At 39.1% G+C, this 21372-nt stretch overlaps 1 protein-coding gene across 1 annotated transcript in view; it reads left to right on the top strand.

Annotated features, from left to right (window-relative positions):
- The window catches only part of LOC124223029 (uncharacterized), a 291603-nt gene that overhangs the window by 195451 nt on the left and 74780 nt on the right, over positions 1-21372 (top strand). The gene's annotated exons all lie outside the window — the stretch shown is intronic.

The following is a 21372-nucleotide window of genomic DNA, read 5'->3' as shown; positions in this document are numbered from 1 at the left end:
TCGTCGCCGTCTCTCTCGCACTCTCTGGTAGCGAGGCCGTTCGGTGGCGCCGCGAGCGGCGAGCGCGAGAAACACGGAGCTTCGCTCGAAACGCCGAAACTTACCGCCAGAGAGAGCGAGCGACAGGCGAGCTTGCGGAGGAGCGAGTGGGACGAGAGGATTTCACGCGGTGCAAGCTCGACGCTTCCCCCCCTCCTCACCACCTACTCCTCCCATTCTTACTACCCACGGCGGACTCAAGTCGTCTCAACCCTATCTCGGAACCACCACCACCACCCCCCCCCCCCTCCCCGCCCCCTGCCGCTGCCCCTACATACCACCCTACATCGCCTTCCCACTCTTATATCCCCCTCTCTGATACTCCCGTTGCCGTTGCTTCTTCTTCTTATTCATCCTGAAAACCAAGTACGACAAGGACGGAACGTTTTGGGGGATGACGATTCTCCCTTGAATGTGAATTTTCTCTCCCCACTCTATGTTCGAGCCCGCAAGACGATGACGAGGAGAGGAGGTTTTGATGCTTTGAGATGCGGTGGTGGGGATGGACGGATTGGGATGATGGGGGGAAACGGCTCCTTTCCGTTATTAGCTCTCTCTCTCTCTCTCTGTGTGCGTGTGTGTGTGTGTGTGCTTGTATGCCTTGTGCTAAGGGGCGGAGGGAGAGAACCGGAGAGGGAGGGATAAGGGACAAACTTTCGTTATGAGAAAACGAGGGAAAGAGATGGAAGAAGGGATGTTAACGAATGTGGAGGAAGTGTACGCGGTGCAGCGGTTCTGTTTCTGCACTTTTCTGTTTTTTCTTTTTTTTTTTTTTTTTTATCTTCCGTATTGCTCGCGGCCACGTGGAACATGTATAAAAGGTATAAAAAATCAACACCGTCAATATTGTCTTCTCGATACATTATTCCTCTTGATTCGCTCTTCTGATTCCTTACGTTGTTATTTTTTTTCTCTCTCTCTCTCTTTCTCTCTCTCTCGTCAAATGCATATTGTAACGAAATTTGTCAGATAGAAACTTGAATCCCTGTCAAGTTGGTATAAAATTATTCAACAGATGAATGACCGGTTTGACGGTGGTTATTTTTTTTTTCTTTTTTTTTCCGCGTTTTTTGCTCGCGTTTGTCTTTTCATCCCCTGTGAATTTTCGCACAGTTCCTTTTTCCCCCGATGCGGGAATTGAACTCCCCCGAATTTTTACCCCTGGTCCAATTCAACTTACCACCGTCATTGTTTTTCTTTACAGTTATACTTGTTAATTATTGAATATTACGGTGTTTTCGTATTATTTGTCCTTCACCTCTTGGTAATTGGAGGAAAAACAATTAAAGTTGAAAACAAAAATACAAGAACAACAAAACTATAACGAAACTTGCGAAATCATATAATATATGAATAAAAAAAAAGCCACACGTATCTCGCTGTAAAAGTATATTGGGCGAAGCACGGCATAACAATGTATAGCATATATATATATATATATGTGCAACACGTATACGCGTCTATTAAATGGAACTTTATTCATAAAAAAGTTGGCGTTCGAAACTTCCTATTCTCTTTTTCTATCTTTATTTCCTTTTGTATGATATTCACCCAATTTTTATTATTGTCAGGTTTTCTCTCTCTCTCCCTCTCTCTGCTTTGAACTTGTTGCCATTTAGAAGAAAATTGTGCGATTTTAAAAAATTTTTTTTTACCAATCGTTTCTGCTTCTCAAATTTTTCAATTTCATTTTTATTTCTCGCATAGCTACATGAAATTTTCAACCTATCAAATCCTTCAAGATTTCAAGATCGATCATACTGCGATCGTATCGCTCGAGCATTTTCTTTTCCTTTTTTTTTCTATTAAGGGGTGGAAAAGGGGTGAGAAAGGGCGTGAAATTAAGAACGCTTTGACACCCCGCGTGCATACATATCTGCTATGATATGGGTAAAAAAAGACGTTGTTGGTAGAAAAGCAGCAACACCACCACCACCACCACCACCACCACCACCACCACCACCACCACCACCACCACTCGGTACTCTGGCCATGCGCGAAAATTATAGAGAGATCGCAACGCGGAGGGTGAGAAAAGGTGAGGGAGAGAGACAGAGAGACAGAGAGAGAGAGAGAGAGAGGCGCGTCGCCTCGCCTCGCCCCCCTCCCCCACCATCCCCTCACTCTTCAGCCGAAACTCCGTTATCCCGATTCTGTTGGCCGAGGGAGGTTCAGTGTCTGCATGCGTGTGTGTATTTGTGTTTGTGTGCGTTACACCCCGAAGAAAAATCACCCTTGCACTCGGCCATCTCAACCGGCTAGAGGGAGTACGGAGTGGGGTGCCAGGATGCTGCTTCCACCCCTCATCCTCCTGCCGCTTGTCCTAAGGGGTTCAATGTTCGAGGGTGGTAGTAGAGAGCCGAAAGGGTTGCTGGACAGTGGCGAACTCACTTGCCTTAGACGGTCAACGATCGTACTATCCAACCCCTTCGCGGGGGGTTAAATCTCGAATCTAGATCCCTTGCCTACCGTCCGCATCTTCGTCTTCATCTCCTCATCCACGTCATCCGTCTGATCATTGTCGTCGTCGTGGATATTTTTTATCCAACAGGTATTCGTTCGTTCTCCTTTTTCCCGTAGACGAGATTGTTTAATTTTTTTTTTTTTTTTGAACGAAACAGTTCACTGGTCGAAGGGATGATCGTTGAAAATTGCACATTATTGTCACGAGAATTGAAATTTTATCCAGTTCATTCACGTTCAGATTTTATAAGGGTTTACTCCGTTTAACGGTATTTTGACGTTTTTATTTTTTTTTTTTTTTTTTTTTATTTCACGCCAAACTCAACAGGTGATAATAAGAATGCCCTTTTTCTGGTCAATTTTTCGGATCAAAGCCTTGCGAAATCGGTTTTAATCAACCCTAGAACGTCAACGTTATTATTTTTTTATTTTTTTAACTTGTTCCGGTAGGAGAAAGAGGGGGCGGGGGAGGTGAAAAAATCCACCAATCTTGTAAATTCAAACTCTCGGTTACATCGTGTAATTAAGAATCCTGTAGGGTCTCATTTTCGTCGTTTTTTCCCAAAGAATCAGCTGGGCGAAAAAAACTTTTCGAGCAAGTTCCAAAAAAGTGACTAAAAAACTAGTTAGATGGGTGAAAAAAAAGAAAAACAAATTTCGCCGCAACGTGACCAAATTGTAGGGTGAAATTTGTTTTAAAAGAAGATTCTTTAATTTTTCGATAAAAGGATCGTATATTTACTCTTCTTTCTATTCGCTTGATGAATAAACGATACTCGATTCTCGATTAATCGCAGTTACGAAGGAATTGAGACGTTTGTAACGCAAGTCTCTGCTGTTGTTTGGGAGGGGTTGTTGTTGTGACGTCATTCTGGTGGTCAATACAGCTGTAGTCGGTATGACTTGCAGACCGACCTTCTCTTTGCCTCTGACCACCCCTCGAGTTCCGAACCCCTCGAGTTCTTCCACCCTTCACTTCACCTTGCTTCGCTTTTCTTCTTTTCTCCACCCTCCTTTTATTCTCATCCCCCTTTCGGTTCACATTTGCTGCTGCCGCGAAGCTACTTTTCCAACTACGGTATCGAAGTCTATGAAATTTGTATAGCGTTTGGTACAACTGACGATGGGAGATTGATCAGAAGGTGGGGAAAAGAGTTTTTATCTTTTTGGGAAAATTCGGAAACGATAGGCGATGGAATTTGAAATAATTATCGGTATAAAAATTATATTGATAAAAATTCAAAACGAATGAAATCGTTTCAAGCAAATCACGAAATTGTTGATTGATTCATGATTCGGTTAGACGGATGTTACTTCAGTTAGAAATTGCTAATTTTCTTACAAATACAAAATTTCGAAAATTAATCATAACTTGAACACATTTCAGAATGGTAAAAAAAATTGCACTTCTTGTCAGAGCGCAAGCGTTAAATCGTTGTATTATTTTATGAAAAATTTTCAATATCAGCCTATCAACGTTAAACTTATATAAACACGTTAATTTACACTATTTTGAATTTGATTATTCATCCCTTTTTTTCTCCAATATTTTGTTTTCTTCACAAACATCAAAAATTTCGTTCCGGTCATTTTATATCGAGGTAGGATATAATAGGTATGATAGATGCGAAGCGGAGGGATAATAAATCTTGTTAAGCATCGTCGCGGATTGAATACCGGTAACAGCAGCAGCAGCAGCAGCAGCAGCAGCAGCAGCAGCAGCAAAAGCAGAAGCAGCCTCGGCACTCGATCAGCCCAGACCGTATTTTTATCCGCAGACTTTTTAAGGTCACTTGTTGCTTGTTTCGTCGTTATTTCATATACCTACACATTCAACCATCTCTGCATTTGGTCCTACGTGTACGTGTATATATATCGCGTATACGCTCAGTTCTCTCTGTCTCTGTCTCTCTCTCTCTCTCTCTCTCTCGCACACTCACAAACACAAACACACACAGACTTACCTCTCGGCTAAACTCTCTGCACCGGTCTCTGTACCGTCATGGCTACAATTGCAGACAGGCATGTAAACGTGTGCGATGAAAAAAAAATAAATAAATAAAATAAAACAAAACAGTGCTGTGACAAGTGGTTTTCCGTTACACTAGATTATTTCATTTGTGTTCGTCAAGTTTTATTCTCGTTTTTTCTTCTATTTCTTCTTGCCCGAAATCGCAGATGAAAAATTACCATTGTGATTATAGATTTAGAATTTTTTTTTATAGATCGATGATATTTAGAAGATCATCTCGTTCAAGTTTCGTTGCGTGATACGTATATATATATATAGACATTTTTTTTTTGTTTAGTTTTTCTCAATGTTCGAATTACAAAATTATTATTCAGATTGATTTAGAACGAAAAGTTTCATTGCAGCTTCGACTTGGAGTTTATTAATTTAACGGAGAAGTTTAACCAGGATTGTAACATTAAATTCACACTCTGTGTAAAATTGGAAATTATTGATTCAATTCTAGTTTCACGTATTTAAAACTTGAACTGCGCTTGAATAATAAAGTCCGTATTAATCATTAAATCAGAACTTTGTATTTAATTTTAAACTCGATCGGCAGATATTTCAATTACTTCACGTCCGGATTACACGATACTTACTATTTGAATTTCTATTGAAACTGAAACCAGATTAGAAATTACGACTTGAATTCAAGTTAGACAAATTGAAACTTGAACTTTATTGCATTCGGGGATTTAAACAAGGATTGAAACGATAACTTTCCGTTTTTCAGTACATCTATTGAGCTTGAATTTGAACAATTACGAATGGATTTTCACGCCGACGGAAAAATTGTCTAAACTTCGTTTCCCGGTGTAATTTAACCGCACGAATTTGATAAAACACTCGCTATATTGAATTTGCATAATTGATCGATCGAAGTAAAAATCATATCGCGTTTCGAAAAAATTCCTTCTTTTATTTTTTTTTTTCAATCTTCCGACGAATTTCTGAAACCTCCACGCACTGCAGCGGACTGCAACAATTCCTTCTGACTAGTTAATTGTAAGTAATGTAATTAATACAACGATCCTTAACGGAAGTCGAAATGTCACGAGATATACGTACGTCACGGTTGTACGCGATAAGAAATCTCGAACGTCTTTAGATTTCGCAATACTGTATATTTTAATCTTGTGGCCTATAATAAAATAGCGATATGAATCCGAATGAGTCCTAGAATGACGTTTGCGGTGGATATCGGACAGATATATTATCAAGCAGAAACGGGTTTATCCAGTCCCACATCCGGTCCAGAGGTGAAGTCCCATTGTCGTCTTTTATCACGTCTTCTCATTCTCGTTCAATTCTTTCATTAGTTCATTTTAACTCGCTCTTTCCTTGTCTCTCTTTCAAACGGCGTTATTAATTTTTTTGTTTCTTTTTTCAATTTATTTCTACAAGATGAATCAATTTCCGTCACGCATCTCGATGTTTCATTCAATTCACTTTGGAATAAAAAATTACCCGCAGTCTGATCAGAAATCGAATTTGGATTAGATCGATAACGAAGAGTGAAAATTTGAAGCAGAATTTAGAAACTGAAAGACGGAATGAATGTGCGAATTTGAAAGTTTCGTCGAAATCAACTCGCACGATTAATTACGTGGATAGACGGTTGTTCTCCCAGGTTTGATAAATGAAATAAATGTTGAAACGAGTCAGGTAATTGAAATTCGAAAAATTACTATTCCTCCAATTTCGTGTATTCAACTAATTTTCGTCAGTATTTTCGATGATTAACGAACGACTATCGGTATTTTTCTTTTTTTTTTCCTCGTCGATTATAGTCCGAAGTAAAACGAATCGTTCCTATAGATTGAAAAACCATAACAATAACAAGAATTAAAACGTACGTATTACTTCTCGTCCATTTGTCAAATTTAACTAAATACACCGGTTACCCTTAATAATCTCGAACGATCCCGTTTTCGTCCGAATGCGAAGGGATGAATGGAAGGGAGGGGGTGAAAAGAACGAAGGGATGGGAGGTCAGTCGATCCCGGATGACGTTAAGGTGGCTAATTCCTTCCTTGAACAAATACTTTTCCACTTCACCTCTCACCCCTTCGTTTATGTCATATCCCAGATAATGATTATCAATGTGTTGATTTGTACGGGGAATTCCATGCCAACCGGATCAACGTCTGACCTTCGCCATTTTTTATTTTGTTGAAAAATTTTCATGCAATTAACCCAACATCGCAACTGTACCCTGAATTTTTATTAGAAATTTTTATTCAATAATTTGGTTTATTATTTAAAACTCTGAAAAAACTGTATTTTTTTTTCAAACATTTCAAGACCCATGATGGGCTGATTTTGTTTCGACGTTTTTTAAAACCTCCGAAATTTTCCGAAAAATTCTCAAAACTTCTGTTTTTTATTTAGAATATTTCTGGACCGGTTTCATTATGAAGTTAATGAAAAAGTCGAATGCGCCAAACAAATAAACAAAAATCACCGTATAATGGAATTGGTCTAGAAATGTTTCATGCGAAAAATAGAAGTTTTCGTGAATTTTCAAACCGTTTAAACAATGTTTTAGTTAACCATTGGAATTTTAAGTGCTGAATAAAAAAGGGAAAAAATTGATCCACCGTGGGAGCGGTCTTGAAATGTTTGTAAAAGAAAAGGTTCTTTTCAAAATCACTTTATAAATATTTATAAATTATTGAACAGTTGAAAAAAAGAGGTAAAAAAATTAGGTTGCTTTTTCAGAGTTGGGACAATTGCGGAAGTTTGTTTCTTTAAACAAAATTAGAAATGGTGATCATTTGCATGGAATTCCTCGTACATAATTATGTGTTTTAGTTAGAAATCGAGTGGAAAATAAACCTGCATCGAGACGTTTGATATTTTTTTGAGTTGGACGGTTCCCATTCGTTTATTTCTTGACATGTGGCATCCGATGTCTTGACGCGTCTGCGTTACGACGGAACTGCATTCACCCCTTGAAGCGAAATACCGCATCTGCCTGACCCTTCTTCCTATATACGGTTTATACGCTCATTCGGCAGTCAGCCGTGTTATTAGGGACGATGAGACGCCCCTGAAGACACACTTATAACCCCTAATTATACACGGGGAAATTGTTTTATACGAGCCGGGACGTTTTAACGACGGTTGCTATGTTTTAAAAAAAATTCAGGATTCAGGATCGAAGTGAAAATTTTTCAATTTCAATCTTTTATAAACCCCCTTAGAATTACGCGTCTAATCGTGATGCAAATTCGGATTTGAGTTTCGGTTTAAATACGAATCTAAAATGCTGTTTCAATTTACTGACTTTTATTTCAATTACAGTATTATTCATAAAATATAATTTTGTTAAAAACTTTTCGTTTTACCAAAGTCTTATTTTCAATTCTAGGAATGAAGGAACGGCGGCTATTTGAACAAAAAGTATCGAATTTAGCCTATATTTTCGACAGTTTTTCGTTAGGAAAAAATATGAAGATTTAAAAATTAAAAATAAAAAATAAATAAAAAATCTGGCAAGCGTACTTTAACCATGGAAAAAAAAATCCCGTCCCGTTACACTAACATGATCGCTTAATATGTTCATGTACGTCTATTTTTATTTTTTTTTTTTAACAAGCTGGTTATTTTCAATTAATTATTGCATGATGTTTTCTTTGCTCATCTCTGAATTTTGTCTACTTTATCAAATGAAACGCCCTGTATTTGCGATTAATTTCTGTAAATACAGACACGAACACAGTGGTTTGGTCATACGGAGAAACCGACGGTGGAATTGGCTTTCAAAAACATGTGTGTTTACATGTGCAATAACAATTAAAACGACTCGTTTGAGACGAGCTCAAAGGATCCAATGCTGCTTCAGCAATGCATGGCGTATTATAGTGGTAGAAGCGTTTGAGGTGGAGTTATTTTATTTCATACGGTCGGCGTATCAGATCCATGGATTATACATGTCATTAGTGTGAAATTTTTTATCCACGCGATAAGAATATTTTGTCTACAGAGCGATTCAGGGACTTGGTGAGCAATTTTTTCGGACATACGAGTTTAAATTTGAATTCGAACAAAGCAACGATCGAAAATGTTTCGAATCAAAACTGGCTACCGACTTATTCGTAAGTTTATTAACCCAAGATCCGAGCTTTTATAAAACCGAATCAATTCTTTTTCAATTCGAACATTGGAACGTTCGAAATAAGTAAAAAATAATCTTGAAACATTTTTCTTTGACGTATTGCAGTAGCTTAACTTGAAAACGTTTGAACTTAGAATTTCCAAATAAAGCTCTTAGTATAGCTTAAAATCGAAGCTACATTTTGAACTTTTTTTTCTCTTTCTAAAGCTCTAACATGTTCCGTTTTTGGGTTGTATATAACCTTGTCGTGAAAAAACGATCGAAGCTCCTTTCAGGTGAACAAGAAAAAATGAAAAAACAATAGTTTTCCTTACTATTTTGGTGAAACAAATCGAGAAACAAACGTGCCAGAGAGTTCAACGAAAGCTCTCAATAAAGCTGAATCCTGAATCCACGCATGGGGTTTGATTCGAGTATCCGACAGCACTTCCCGGTTCCCGATTTATGGCAGATCGAAAAAGTTATGGGAAAACTATCGACGCTTTAAAAATAAAAATTCTATCATTGTTATTTTTTTTTTTTCTCTTCACTACAAATTTAAATCATACAACCGAACAGGTGACAAACAACAAGATCCTGAATCATCCTGTAGAACGGGATACGTGTACCCATAATATTCACAGGTCTGATGTATTTGCAGCAAATTCTCTCTCTCTCTCTCTGTCTCTCTCTCTCTGTCTCTCTCCCTCTTTCTCTACATACTCAGCAGTGTAATTGGGCGGAGGAAACGCAGCTCGATTATCCCCGTACAGTTCAAACTGCAGTTAATGTACCTCTCTGCCTGTCAACGGCAGCCAACCACTCGCTGGCAACGTCGTCTATGGACTTTTCCGCCCTTTTGTTTATCTCGCTCGATTTTACACAGACATGATAATAATAATGATAATAACGATAGCTCCATTATATTATTATATTATTTCTTTACGTTTCTTCATTGTTTTAACCCGTTTTTAACGTCTTCTTCTTTTCTCTGCTTTTTCTGTTCTATTTTTTTTTTTTTTTTTTTAAATTATTTTCTTTCACTTTGCTTTGCTATTTTTCATTAACTCTGGCAACGAGAACGGCGTATTCATTACATAAGTGGGATGGAAAGGGAATTAATAAAAACAACAAAGAAAAATCGGAATATAGGTAAACGCAGTAACTGGACATGGATGGAAAAATAACGATGAAATAAATCAAAATCGTAGAGATACCTGCGACGGTAAATGCCGTGGTAATAAAAAATTTGATAACGAAATTTTGATTATACATATAAATCTACATCTAATGCGGTTCGGGAAATCGAGTCGGAAGTGCTTCTTTTTTTTTGTTTATTCTTCTCTAAATATCGCAATTTTGTTTTCATCTTTGATTTCAAAGACGATTGGGAAATTTTTTTTTACTTCGTAGCTTGATTTTGTCTGACAATGATTTTCACCGACGTTCATTTTTTCGATTCAAAGTTAAACTTTTGAAGGAATACCGATTCCTGCTGCTTGAAGGCACATCAGGAATTATGATGGATTAATCTCAGCAGAGGGCTACATGCGGGGTATGAGCTATACGTCCATTCTTCCTCTTCCTCTCTCTCTCTCTCTCCCTCTCTCTCTTTCTCTCTCTCCGCGTATCTACGTATACGTTGCACCTCGCCACGGCCGGTCGGGCCCGTGGAAGTTGTTTGAATTTTTTTCTATTACCAGGAAACAGCCAGCAGTCGTGTTTCCGGTTGATTCTGATATAACACGCGTCCGTACGTGCAGGATATTACGTGTGTGTAAGCTCTCGCCGAGAATTTATATTCCCGGAGTTTCATCTTATATTCTTCTCTTTTTTTTGTCATTACTAGTTTGATTTTTTTTTTTTCTCTCATCAATGTTCTTTCAATTTATTCATCAAACATATCGAAATCCGTGTGGATGATATGGAGTCAAATTTAATTTACTTTCTATTTCTTGTCGGCAAACAGACCGCCGATAAACTAGACCTAGTCCTAGACTCTTTCATATTTCTTTTTTGAAGAAGACGGTTGTGTTTTTCAAAAATCATTGAAATCCGTTACCTGAAATTAAAAATAGTGTACACAATTTTGGCTATAAAACAAGTCAAGTTTTTTTTTTCTCACTCTTTTCTACAGGTTTGTAGTTATTCTGTAATAATTCAACCCTTTTGATTGTAATTTGTTTCAAACTATACGAAAAGGTTCGAATTACTCTTGTATCACGTATACTAACAGTAATCTGGAGAATTGAATCCTCAACAGTTTCTTACAGAAAAACTAAGTTGTAGTTCATTCAGCGTAATTAAAAGAACGAAACATTTTCGGTGTCAAAACAGTGGTTTGAAAATTTTGCAACAATTTTTTCTTTTCCCTTCTTTGCTTCAACTTGCACCGAGCTTTAGAAAATTGTTTTTTTTTTTTTATATATATATTCAGATAAACTTTCCTTTACCCAACAATGTAGGAAGAATTTCGTAGACCTGAAAAATGTTTTTTTTTTTTTTTGTTTATTACAGAAATATCATTTTTACGTTATAAAGCAAACGCTCGTCTAGAAAAGCGACCGTTGAATAACGTTTCTCTGCGGGGGCAAGGAAAAGACGGTTGGCGGTAATTTAAGTGCCATGGAAGATGGGTTTGAGAAGAAGCGCGTGGCGAAGAAGGAGAAAAACGGTTGCCTTTCTACAATTCGCCTTATGGCAGAGGCACGTGCTTCAAAAAAAAAAAAAAGAAAAAATTAAAAATCGTTGAGAAACTCCGCGGAGCGTTAAAGACCCCCTTGAACATCCTGGACGCCATGGGTTGGTGCACCTGTAGGGGGTCGGTATCCCGCATTTTGTAACATCGAGGTTCACCCCACTGTGACAGAATCATTCGGACCGTGACGAAGACGTTGGAACAGATTGTTTAAAGGGCAGGAAGTCACTCGGTGTGTTTTATCATTATTCGGACAACTCGTGCGTGCTTCTACATAATATAATTTGTGCAATCAAATGGTCAATTTTTCAACGGTCTTTTTTTTTTAAACATCTTATACTTTTATACACGATTTTTCTCAGTTACTCTGTTTAATTTTCATACATTGTAATTTGTGCAAGGTAGTTGAGTATCTTTTTTTTCAATCCGTTGAAATACCATTCGTGAAATTTCAGCTATGATCGCTTTGGCATTTTTTCAATATCTCACCGATAAACATATACTTTTTTTCTCCTTATTACTTTTTCTAAATAAACGATTATTTTTTATCTAGTTTATATATTTGCGTAAAGAGAAGAAATTGAATTTTTTGTTTTTCTCTAATTTTTCACTCAACATTTTTTTCATTTGGCCGCCAAGTCCTGTCAGTTTAAAATTTTTCACACGGTCGTTTTTGACGATGAAAGGTATCGCGAAAAAACAGTTTTTTCCGGCTTGTTTTAGTTACTTTCCTTTTGAAACTATCCGAAAAATCTGAATCGACCTTCATGCTTAATGTTGTTCAACAATTACTATTGCACGAGTATACAAAGTGTTTGGAAATTAGCCGAAGTATTTCGAGAGCTTTCAAAACAGTTACGGTTGAAAAATTATCCGAAAGTCGCGAAGGGAATTTTTCGTCATTTTTGAAATATCTGTGAATTTTTTAACGTCGATAAGAAAAATATGTAATCCTTGAAATTCCTTGAAATTCCTTGAAACTCGTCCTTTGACGGTGAATATCCGTATGCAGAACGCGTCTGAGGCTGATTGGTACGAGATTTTCGATTACCTAAAACCGGTAGCGAAACGAGGCGGGATTCGGGGCTTGAAATTAATATCGCGAAGTGTCGGGTTTTGGGTTAACGGCTCGCGCTGATTTTCTAAGGAGAATGTCACCCGCGGGCCGAACGAGAGCTTGACCTTCTCCCCGGGGATTCTCCCGCTTTTCTCTCCCTCTCTCGCCACCGTAATAAATGTCTGCCCCTCTCTCTTTCTCTCAGACAAAGACGCGGTGACCCGTCTACGTTATTGGAGATAAAGATGGTCCTCTCGATAGCGGACCGCTAAGATACCATTGTTCGGCCGTCCTATCTTGATTGAGATCTTGGCCACCCGGCTGCACCGAGACCCGCAACTCCAGACGACGACGTTCCCTCGGTTTCCATACCCATTACCTCGGCTAAGACTTGATTGGCTATATATCTCAATGTTGTTACTTCCCAGTTTAGAGCCGGGAATTCAGACCCTCGAATTTCTCGATTTACCGTACCGGGTGGCCACACACCTGGAAAACCTGGAAAACCTGGAAAACCCGGAAACGTCGGGGTGTTTAAAAAAGAGAGTTCATGGAAAACCTGGAATTTTAATTCGATCAGGGAAAAGATTGCAAGTAGCAGCTTCTTGTTTTCGGAATTAGAAGTCATTTTTTCAGGTGACAAGTTTACGTTTTTTCGTCAAGAAAACAACTCTTGAATTTTTTGAATTGACGCAGAGTTAATAAACTGAACGATTTAGGTGCTAGTAATTTACTAGAACTCGGGAGAGTGTTAGGAAAGACTGGGTATTTGGTTCTGGAAAACCTGGAAATGTTGTGGAATTTTTGTTTTCCATAAATTTAGGCAGCTCGATTTTTTTTTCACTAGCTTATAATTAACCGGACGAAAAATTCAGTCACGGAAGTGAAAATTTTTTATTTCAGACCAATCGAAGTTGACGAAAATTTTATCATCCACATTTTCCACGCCGTGACTTACGGCATTTTTTTTTTTCGTCGCACGTAATTCCATGAATTCATATAATTAACGCGTTTAATCGTTATCTGTCATAATTTTACACCTGATCGTTTCTCCGATCTTTCGGTCAGTTGGGAAAGAAGAAGAAACAAACGAAAGTTAACTGTATCCAACTTCAACCTGCCACTTAATTTGACCGACAGCTTTACACTGGCGCCCTTTTTTTCTACCTATTCTTTGTCTCTCGTTCTTCTCTTCGCTTTCCTGCACAAATCATTTATCAGACCGTTGTAGTTTAAGAAAGAAAGAAAACAATTCACTCACCTTTCTTCGTAATTATCCAATTTTCAATAATTGACGGTTATAGTTTCCTTGCGTTTTTTTTTCTTTTTCTTTCTTTCTTTAATCATCTTTTTATCACTTTTTTCTCCCCGTCTCATTTCCTTTCTCGAGTCAGGCGTAAGAATTTTTTTTTTTTTTTTTTTACTCGTTCGGTTTACTACTTTTTTTTCCTAACTACGGGACTTTTTGACTTTGCAAAATAATTTACCGATCACAGAAATTTTAGTTTGTTAATGGATTGATAGAAGAAACAAGACGAGTTTAGAAGATCGCGAAAGATGAATGAATTAATACAGAAGAAGCTTATCAATTTCCCTTTCCTTTATTCTTTCTCTTGACAAATTTACGGGAATTGAATACTCTACAAAAAAAAAAAGGTGTCTTAATCATTTTATGATAAATCTACCCTTTCAAAAGTTTATTCAAGATCCTTTGTTGATCTTTAACTTTAGATAACTTTTGAAAGAGTAGATTTATCATAAATTGATGAGAAACCTTTTTTGCAGAGCTCTCAATTCCCTAGAAAAATACGTTCTAGTCTTGTCAGTACACTAATGCGTTGAAAAGTTGAAAAAAAAATAAAAAAAATTTCCCGTGTTATTTCAATGGGAAATAGAAAATGGGGCTAATTCACCTTTTAATATTAATATCAAGAGCTCAAACGTTGACAGAATATTTTTTGTTTCGTGATTTGTAACAATATCTTTGACTTGAATTCTGAAAATGGATAGTGGATTATTTTTTATACATTCTATCATGTATATGTATATATGCATATTAGGATGTACGTATATGTATATAGTAACAGAAGGGTTTTAGAATAGCCTAAGTAATTGTGTGTGGAGTTAATGACGTAATGGCTGCCGAGTTAATTAAAGGGTGCGCCCAACGGGTTTAGTAAGATACGCGCTTTATACACATTCACTTAGCTTCCTCGACGCTTGTTACGTACAGCAGTTAGTTAGCCAGGCGGTGGATGCGTATACCTCTTATATGGGCGAAACTACAGGTAGCACAGGCATAACCACGTGCGCACCCACATTACGTCCGTCTGGATGGCGAAGGAACGGACAAGCCATGACTGACCGCGACTCACGCCAACCTCAAACGACCAGTCACCCTGGGGAAAAGGATTAAAAAGTTATAAAACAAGAAAGCGTCAATTTGTAAATCACGAGCCATGGGAGAAAAAACGAAGCGTTGAAAGCTCGCGGAGATCGAATTTACAGCAATTGCGTAACGATGCTGAAGTAAACGAGTAAATAAGTATCGAATAAAATTTTTTCTAACAACGAATTTTAAGTATCATAATTTCGATTTTTACTCTTATCGATAATGCGAAATTGTCTGCGTATTTTAATGTCGGAAGAATGTGATACGTGCGTTGGAAATAAAGGGGATGTAAAAAATACCGATCGAGGCTCGAGGGTCGAATCCAAGCCCTTCGTGCTGCCGGGGTGAAAATAAGGAATCGGTATGAATTATTGAACGGGGAAGTTAATCAGATAAACGACACGTTCGACGGTATCGGTCGAATAATCGAGACACGGCTAGCGGCTGCTGGCGTGACGCCGCTTGAACATTGATGTTTTCTATGTTTTCTATGTGTTGATGCAAAACACTGTACGTAGATAAGTGCGAAATGAGTGCAGAGCAGAAACGGGAGGGAGAACAACGGTCTTGCGTTATACTTTATATCAGGGCGGAACGATTTTGTTCTATGCATTATATATCTGGCGGGAAAGTAACGATGAAAGAAAGAAAGGAAGAAAGAAAAAAAAATTGCAGAAACATATGCTTATATGTACGATACGCGTATCTATTATAAATACATTTGTGCATCATAAGGTATGGGTGGTGTATTATAACGCGTGACACTTATTGATTGGATTTTAATCCCAAAGAGAGAGGAAGAGAGAAAGATGGACGGAAAATGATTAAAGTATAATGGAGAAAAAGAATCGAAATAATACACGCCACACACGCTATGTCGAATCGACGAGACAGAGACAGAGACAGAGAGAGAGAGAGAGAGAGAGACAGAAAGTCTGTTGCAGAAAACGATAAACAGGTGTTTTTTTTTCTTGATTTTTTTTTTCACGTACAGATATATACTATGATAATCTATCATCGTTGGATTTCGGTTTTTTGCGTTCAGATATTACGTAGGTTGTCAAAATTTGTGGAGAATTTTACGAAGGAATTACAAAACTGTTTTTTTACGAATTCGCGAATAAAAGTCTTACGAATTGGAATTGAAATTCCTAGGAATTAGAATCAACGTTCGAAGAAATTATCATTTCTGTTGTGAATATTGATCGACAATTTTTTTTTTTTTTTTTTTCAAGAAGTTGGAATCACAGATTTGAGGTATTACAATTCAAAGTAGTTGCCTGACCGACAAATTTGCCCGATGATCTCGAAATCGGTCGAGTGAAAAATCTGTAACCGATAGGACTTGGCAGCCAAATGAAAAAGTTTTCAAATAAAAATTAGTAGAAAAAAAAAACGTATCACATTTAAAAAAAAAAAATTAAAATATCGACTGGGAAGAACATAATCGTTTATGCAATACATATTCGGGCAGGTAGGCAGGTATGAACAAATCAATCAGCGAGCACCGTGTGACGCGTCGCGTTATATCCGCGATCGCGAAAACCAGAATTTCGGGGGCGGAGGAGGACGTTTAACCGTTTGTTTCAACAATCGTTTGAGGGATCGCTCCGTGGTGAGAAGGGGCGTTAAGGGGGTGGGACGGTTGAGAGGGTGTAGTCAGTCGTAATGCTGTTATCAGAGGGGAGCAGCGACCAGGTGGTGATCGACTCTCTCCTACCACCCCCACCACCCCCATCACCCCCATCACCCCCATCACCCCCATCACCCTGTATCGCATCGATACGTGTACGTACAGGGCACATCCCACTTGTACCCACCCAATATGACTGGCACGCTGACCTCCTGGCCCACCTAACTAGTGCCCATCACACACACACACACCCCTCCCTTCATCCCCGTTCACGCTTTATTACAAACCGGGGGTTCGGCAAAGGACGAGAGTATTGTCGGTGAATTTATTGTATCATGTATATGGGGAGGTTGCACGATTTTCTTTCTTTCTTTTTTACATGTTTTTTGTTTTTCGTCCTCAAAGAATGAAAAGAGAACAAGGAATTTCACGGTCGACTTAATTTCTTAAACCAGATACATTCCATTGATTCAATTTCGATAATTAACTTCTTCTTTGAATTTTAGTATTGAAACTCGAATTCTGAAATTTCCACTTCGCGTTGACTTGATTGTGTATTCAAACCGAATTCTTTCGAACACAAGTTCGTAAACTTGAATCGTTTTTTTTTTCCATATTCACACACCTTGGACTTAGTTCCTCAAGTATAAGTTCTTAAAAAATTGATTCAGTTGTAACCGTTTATTGAATTCGAGTTTAAAAGAATTCCACAATCGAAGACATATTCCTTGAACTCGAATTCTCGAACAGAATTCATATATACGCACGCACGCACACACACGCCTGTATTGTAGCAAAAATTCTTCGTAACCGAAATCTTGCGTCTGAGAAAGTAATTTTCATCGACAGCTGATTACGGGATACGAATGCAGTCGCAATGTAATAACTTCCCGATTGTAGAGGATGGGATGGATATGCAATCAAATGCCAAAGATTCTGAGGTTTCCTCCGCAAACCACCGCGTGCCGAATATATATTTCTCGTTGCACGTAACCAACTCGATGTTCCATGTTGGTATGTGTATCCACTGCACACACGGAACGTCAAGTGGTGAAGCAGTGGCTGGCTGGCTGGCTGACGCCTGTTGATTGTCAATTTGCTTCGCACCGACGCGACACGCTCAACCTAACATAAACGGCGCCGCGTCGTGACGCTGGTAGAAAAAGAAAAAAAAAAAGAAAATAAAAAAAAAACACCCGTTTGCGTCGATAATTCTTCCAGCTCTTGGTGTATTATATTTAAGAATTTTTCATTGTTTTTTTAATTTTTTTTAAATTTTTTCATCATCATTACTGGGATAGAAATATTTTAGACGAATCGAAAGTGGATCAGTTGAAAGATCTAATTTTGTAAAAAGCTGTTGAGTTTTGTCATTTTACCCTCTTGGGAAGAAATGAAAAACACAAGTTTTTCCGTGTCTGTTGGAAATTTTTTCGTAAAATTGTTTACATTTTCTTAAAAAGCTGCAAAATGTGAATAATGATGAATTGGGTAAAGTTAAATACGCTTAAGGATACGGAGAATGGAAACATCACCGTAACCTACACACTGTGCTTATACTGATTAGATACAGACGGGATCCACTTTGATACGAAAGCGTACTCTAAGTGTGCTTGATAAAGCTCCGCGTCGTGTATATTAGATTTTTTTGCTATCGAGCTTAGGGCATATCGTTAATCGATAACGGAGCCGCCTCCGCAATTATTCCGCCCTGATTATAATTATCTCAGAACGGCGGAAAATTTCTGTTGTTCAGTAACCGTTTGACGAATGTTGAAAATTGTTAACGATTTGAAAAGAAGAATACAACTGATACATTGAAATTTGTTTTATTTTAGTTGTCGTTGCATAAAACTTTAAAAAAAAATCATAACACCGTTAACTAAATGGAAATTAAATTTAAGCTTGTTAACGATCATCGTCGTTTATTATTTATTCAGTCTTGTTTAAATTAAAATTTTAATTACTTACACACTCTTCTGACAAAACTAGCTAAACTAAACTGCGATTATCTCTCGGCAAAACTTTTATAAATATTAATCACACAGTATTTTAATCAAACAAACAGCAGGTACCTGAATCATCTTCGTAAAAACCAGTCTTTAAATTAAAGTTACGCACAGTATCTACTGTTGCGTGCAATCAAGACGCGATTTCTCGCTTTCTCGATATCTCGATTTTTCGACACTCTTCTCTAGCCTCGAGTAAGGCCAGAAATCCTACCCTTCAACCCCCCTCCACCCCCCAGGGGTGAGCAGAGACCGTTTCTTGCGTGACGGCGAGGCGGGCGCGGCTGCCTGTCATCCGGGGCGTCCAGCCACCAAGGGACGGCTGGTGGCTAGTCGTCGGTGCATTAAGACTTTGACCGGGTGTATACCTTGGCGAACGTGGTGAGAGCCGAATGGCGGAGCTGGAGGGTAAGGGGGTTCGGTTCATTTGCTAAGTAAGCTCTGATTATCTTCCCGTCCTAGTCACGGCCCGCACGAATATCATTATGTTGATTCACGTTTACGTTACAAAGTATCAAAAGTTTTATACTCCGTAGACGAGCACCAATACGCGGATAGGAACGGTAGTTAAAATATCCCGGTTAATTGCGCCGACCCTAATTTCTAATTCCTAATTCCTAATTCCAGCCAACTCCCCGTCTCCGAGGTGCCGTAATACAGATCAACGTGTCGATCTATCGCGTATCGTTGTCATGCACACGATCACAAGACTGACGTACAGTGTTCGTTCAACAACACCCGAGGGATCCGAGCCTATCCCTTTTTCCTAACGGCACATGGCGACTTTTCACACCTTGTGGCTAAACCGACAACCGATGGTTAATAAGGTTATATGTATTGTATGTTAAATCGTGCGATCGTTGATCAGTTATTTCCAATAAAAATAATGGAAAAGGTGGAACGGAATAACGGTGAGGGAAAAAACGAATTGCTCTAAATTTGATCGATCTTCGGCTCTGTTTGAGGATGACGTGGGTACCAGATCACCACCACTCACACCCTCGTACTCGCAGACCGGAGTCCGCTATCGCCCATTAGGTTGGGGGAGGACGGGGTGACGGTGTGACGGTAACTTCATTATCGGTAAAATTTAAATTCATTATACAATATGATCAATATTTCATATTTGAGAGCGGTTACACGCTGTATATTCCTCACGTTCGCAAAGCCGCGGGGATTTCTTCATTTTTGCTTTTTCTTTTCCTCCTTCCGTTTTATCAAATTGCCGCAATATTTTGTCGTTCGAAGACCAGAAGTTCCAAGGTACTTATTTATTATATTATTTCCGGATTGTAACGCACGGACGTCGACGGTGTTAACGATCGGGTCCGGGTAAATAATAAACCGTAATTTCACTTCCGGTAGTAGGGTTTACATACACACATGTACGCATCTCCTTCCATCATTCCTTCGTTCCTTTCTTTCTTCCTTCCTACTCTCGTTGGCTCGAACCCGATTAAGACACAGCAGGTTTCTGGATCCTACAAGAAAATACTCTTAGTCCAATATACTATTAAGCACTACGCGTATGTGTGTGAATGTAGCCGCGTGTATGTCACAAGGTCAGAGTGTGGTTTAATCCTGGAAAAGCTAGGAGCAATCGTTTTTGCCCGGCCGTTAGGGTCGCGCTGTTGGATCACGCCTCTGAATTCTACTGTCCATGGAGAAATTAAGGACGCGTGGTTTCGCTCCTTCATCTCTAATCAGGATTTAGCGGGACGGTGGCACCGATTCCGCTTCATCAACTCGTCATCCAGACTATAGAGATACTAAACGTCATCGACACCTTCTCTCTATCCATCTTCTATACCATGCTTAATCTCGTCTATCCTAAACAGCGCGGAATGGATATCTGCAAACTATGCGGCTCGCACCTACTGCTGATATTAATCTCAATATCGTTGTTTGATTGGGTCCGTTTGATTGATCGTTATCCTAGCCGCGTTCTCTGTATCCTGAAACCTTCACTCCACTCTCGGTCAAGTTTCACTGTTTTGAATTTGATTGATGGAGTTCGAACTTTCTTCCGATCGGTAACCGCGACGTTCGGTTTCTCAACAAAAGGAGCTTGGAAGTTTTGCAAAGTCTTGAAATTTTTGGAATCAGTAGTCCAGTTAACGTCGACCACAATCGTGGTCCTAAACCTTCGTGTACGCAAAGTAAAGCGTCAAAGAACCTTCGACGTCGATTTAAGAGTCATAAATCGGCGATGTTGAACACGAACGGAACAAGGCTGAATGTTGAAGATACCGTACAGAGTACAATCGGTACGAAGAAAGAGCGCAATCGACGTGGTGAAAATGCTTACATCGGGGAGAATCGACGAAGCTCGTAGATTTGAGACGAGGTCAAAATCCAGTCGAGTTTACCCTACGGATGAGACAGGGATTGCAGTCGAGTCGAGTCGAGTCGATTCTGAAGAGAAGATCGTCTCGTGGTCGGGTGTCCGGTGGCGGGATCCGAGGTCACCATGGCAACCGACTGGCCGCCACCCTTCCACCCCATCGACTGCATCCCTGGACTGGACGAGGTGGATGCAGTTTGAATTTGTTGCTCGGACTGCACTTGCTCTGGGTTCGCTCGGCTTTTTTCCTCTCACGGACAAACGGCGGAGAGAGACATCGAGGCGAGGAGACTGCGCTGCGTGGAATCATGACGAACAAGAAGAGGACGGCCTCGGACGGAAAGGGTCCGACAGCAGCTACGCCAAATTAAGCGCTCTGCGTCATCCAAGCCTCGCTAATTCCGACTATGAAGCCAAACGTTCCGTTCTCTTTTTCCTGCAAACAAGTCAAGACTCGATCCACGCTTTGCGATTAGGTATTGACGCTAGTTCCGAAAGGCACTTTGACCGATTGAATCGGTATTCGGAAATTGAAATGCTCCTGAGTTTTTAACATTTGGTAACAGTGACCATTCGGCACAATGGTCTGTCTGACTTCCCAGCATTTGGGAATCTTGACCTGCG

Source organism: Neodiprion pinetum, chromosome 7 (genome assembly GCF_021155775.2).
Source record: "Neodiprion pinetum isolate iyNeoPine1 chromosome 7, iyNeoPine1.2, whole genome shotgun sequence".
NCBI classification, from domain to species: domain Eukaryota; kingdom Metazoa; phylum Arthropoda; class Insecta; order Hymenoptera; family Diprionidae; genus Neodiprion; species Neodiprion pinetum.
Note: the sequence above shows the minus strand (reverse complement) of the source record. Positions and strands in the feature narration are given on the sequence as shown.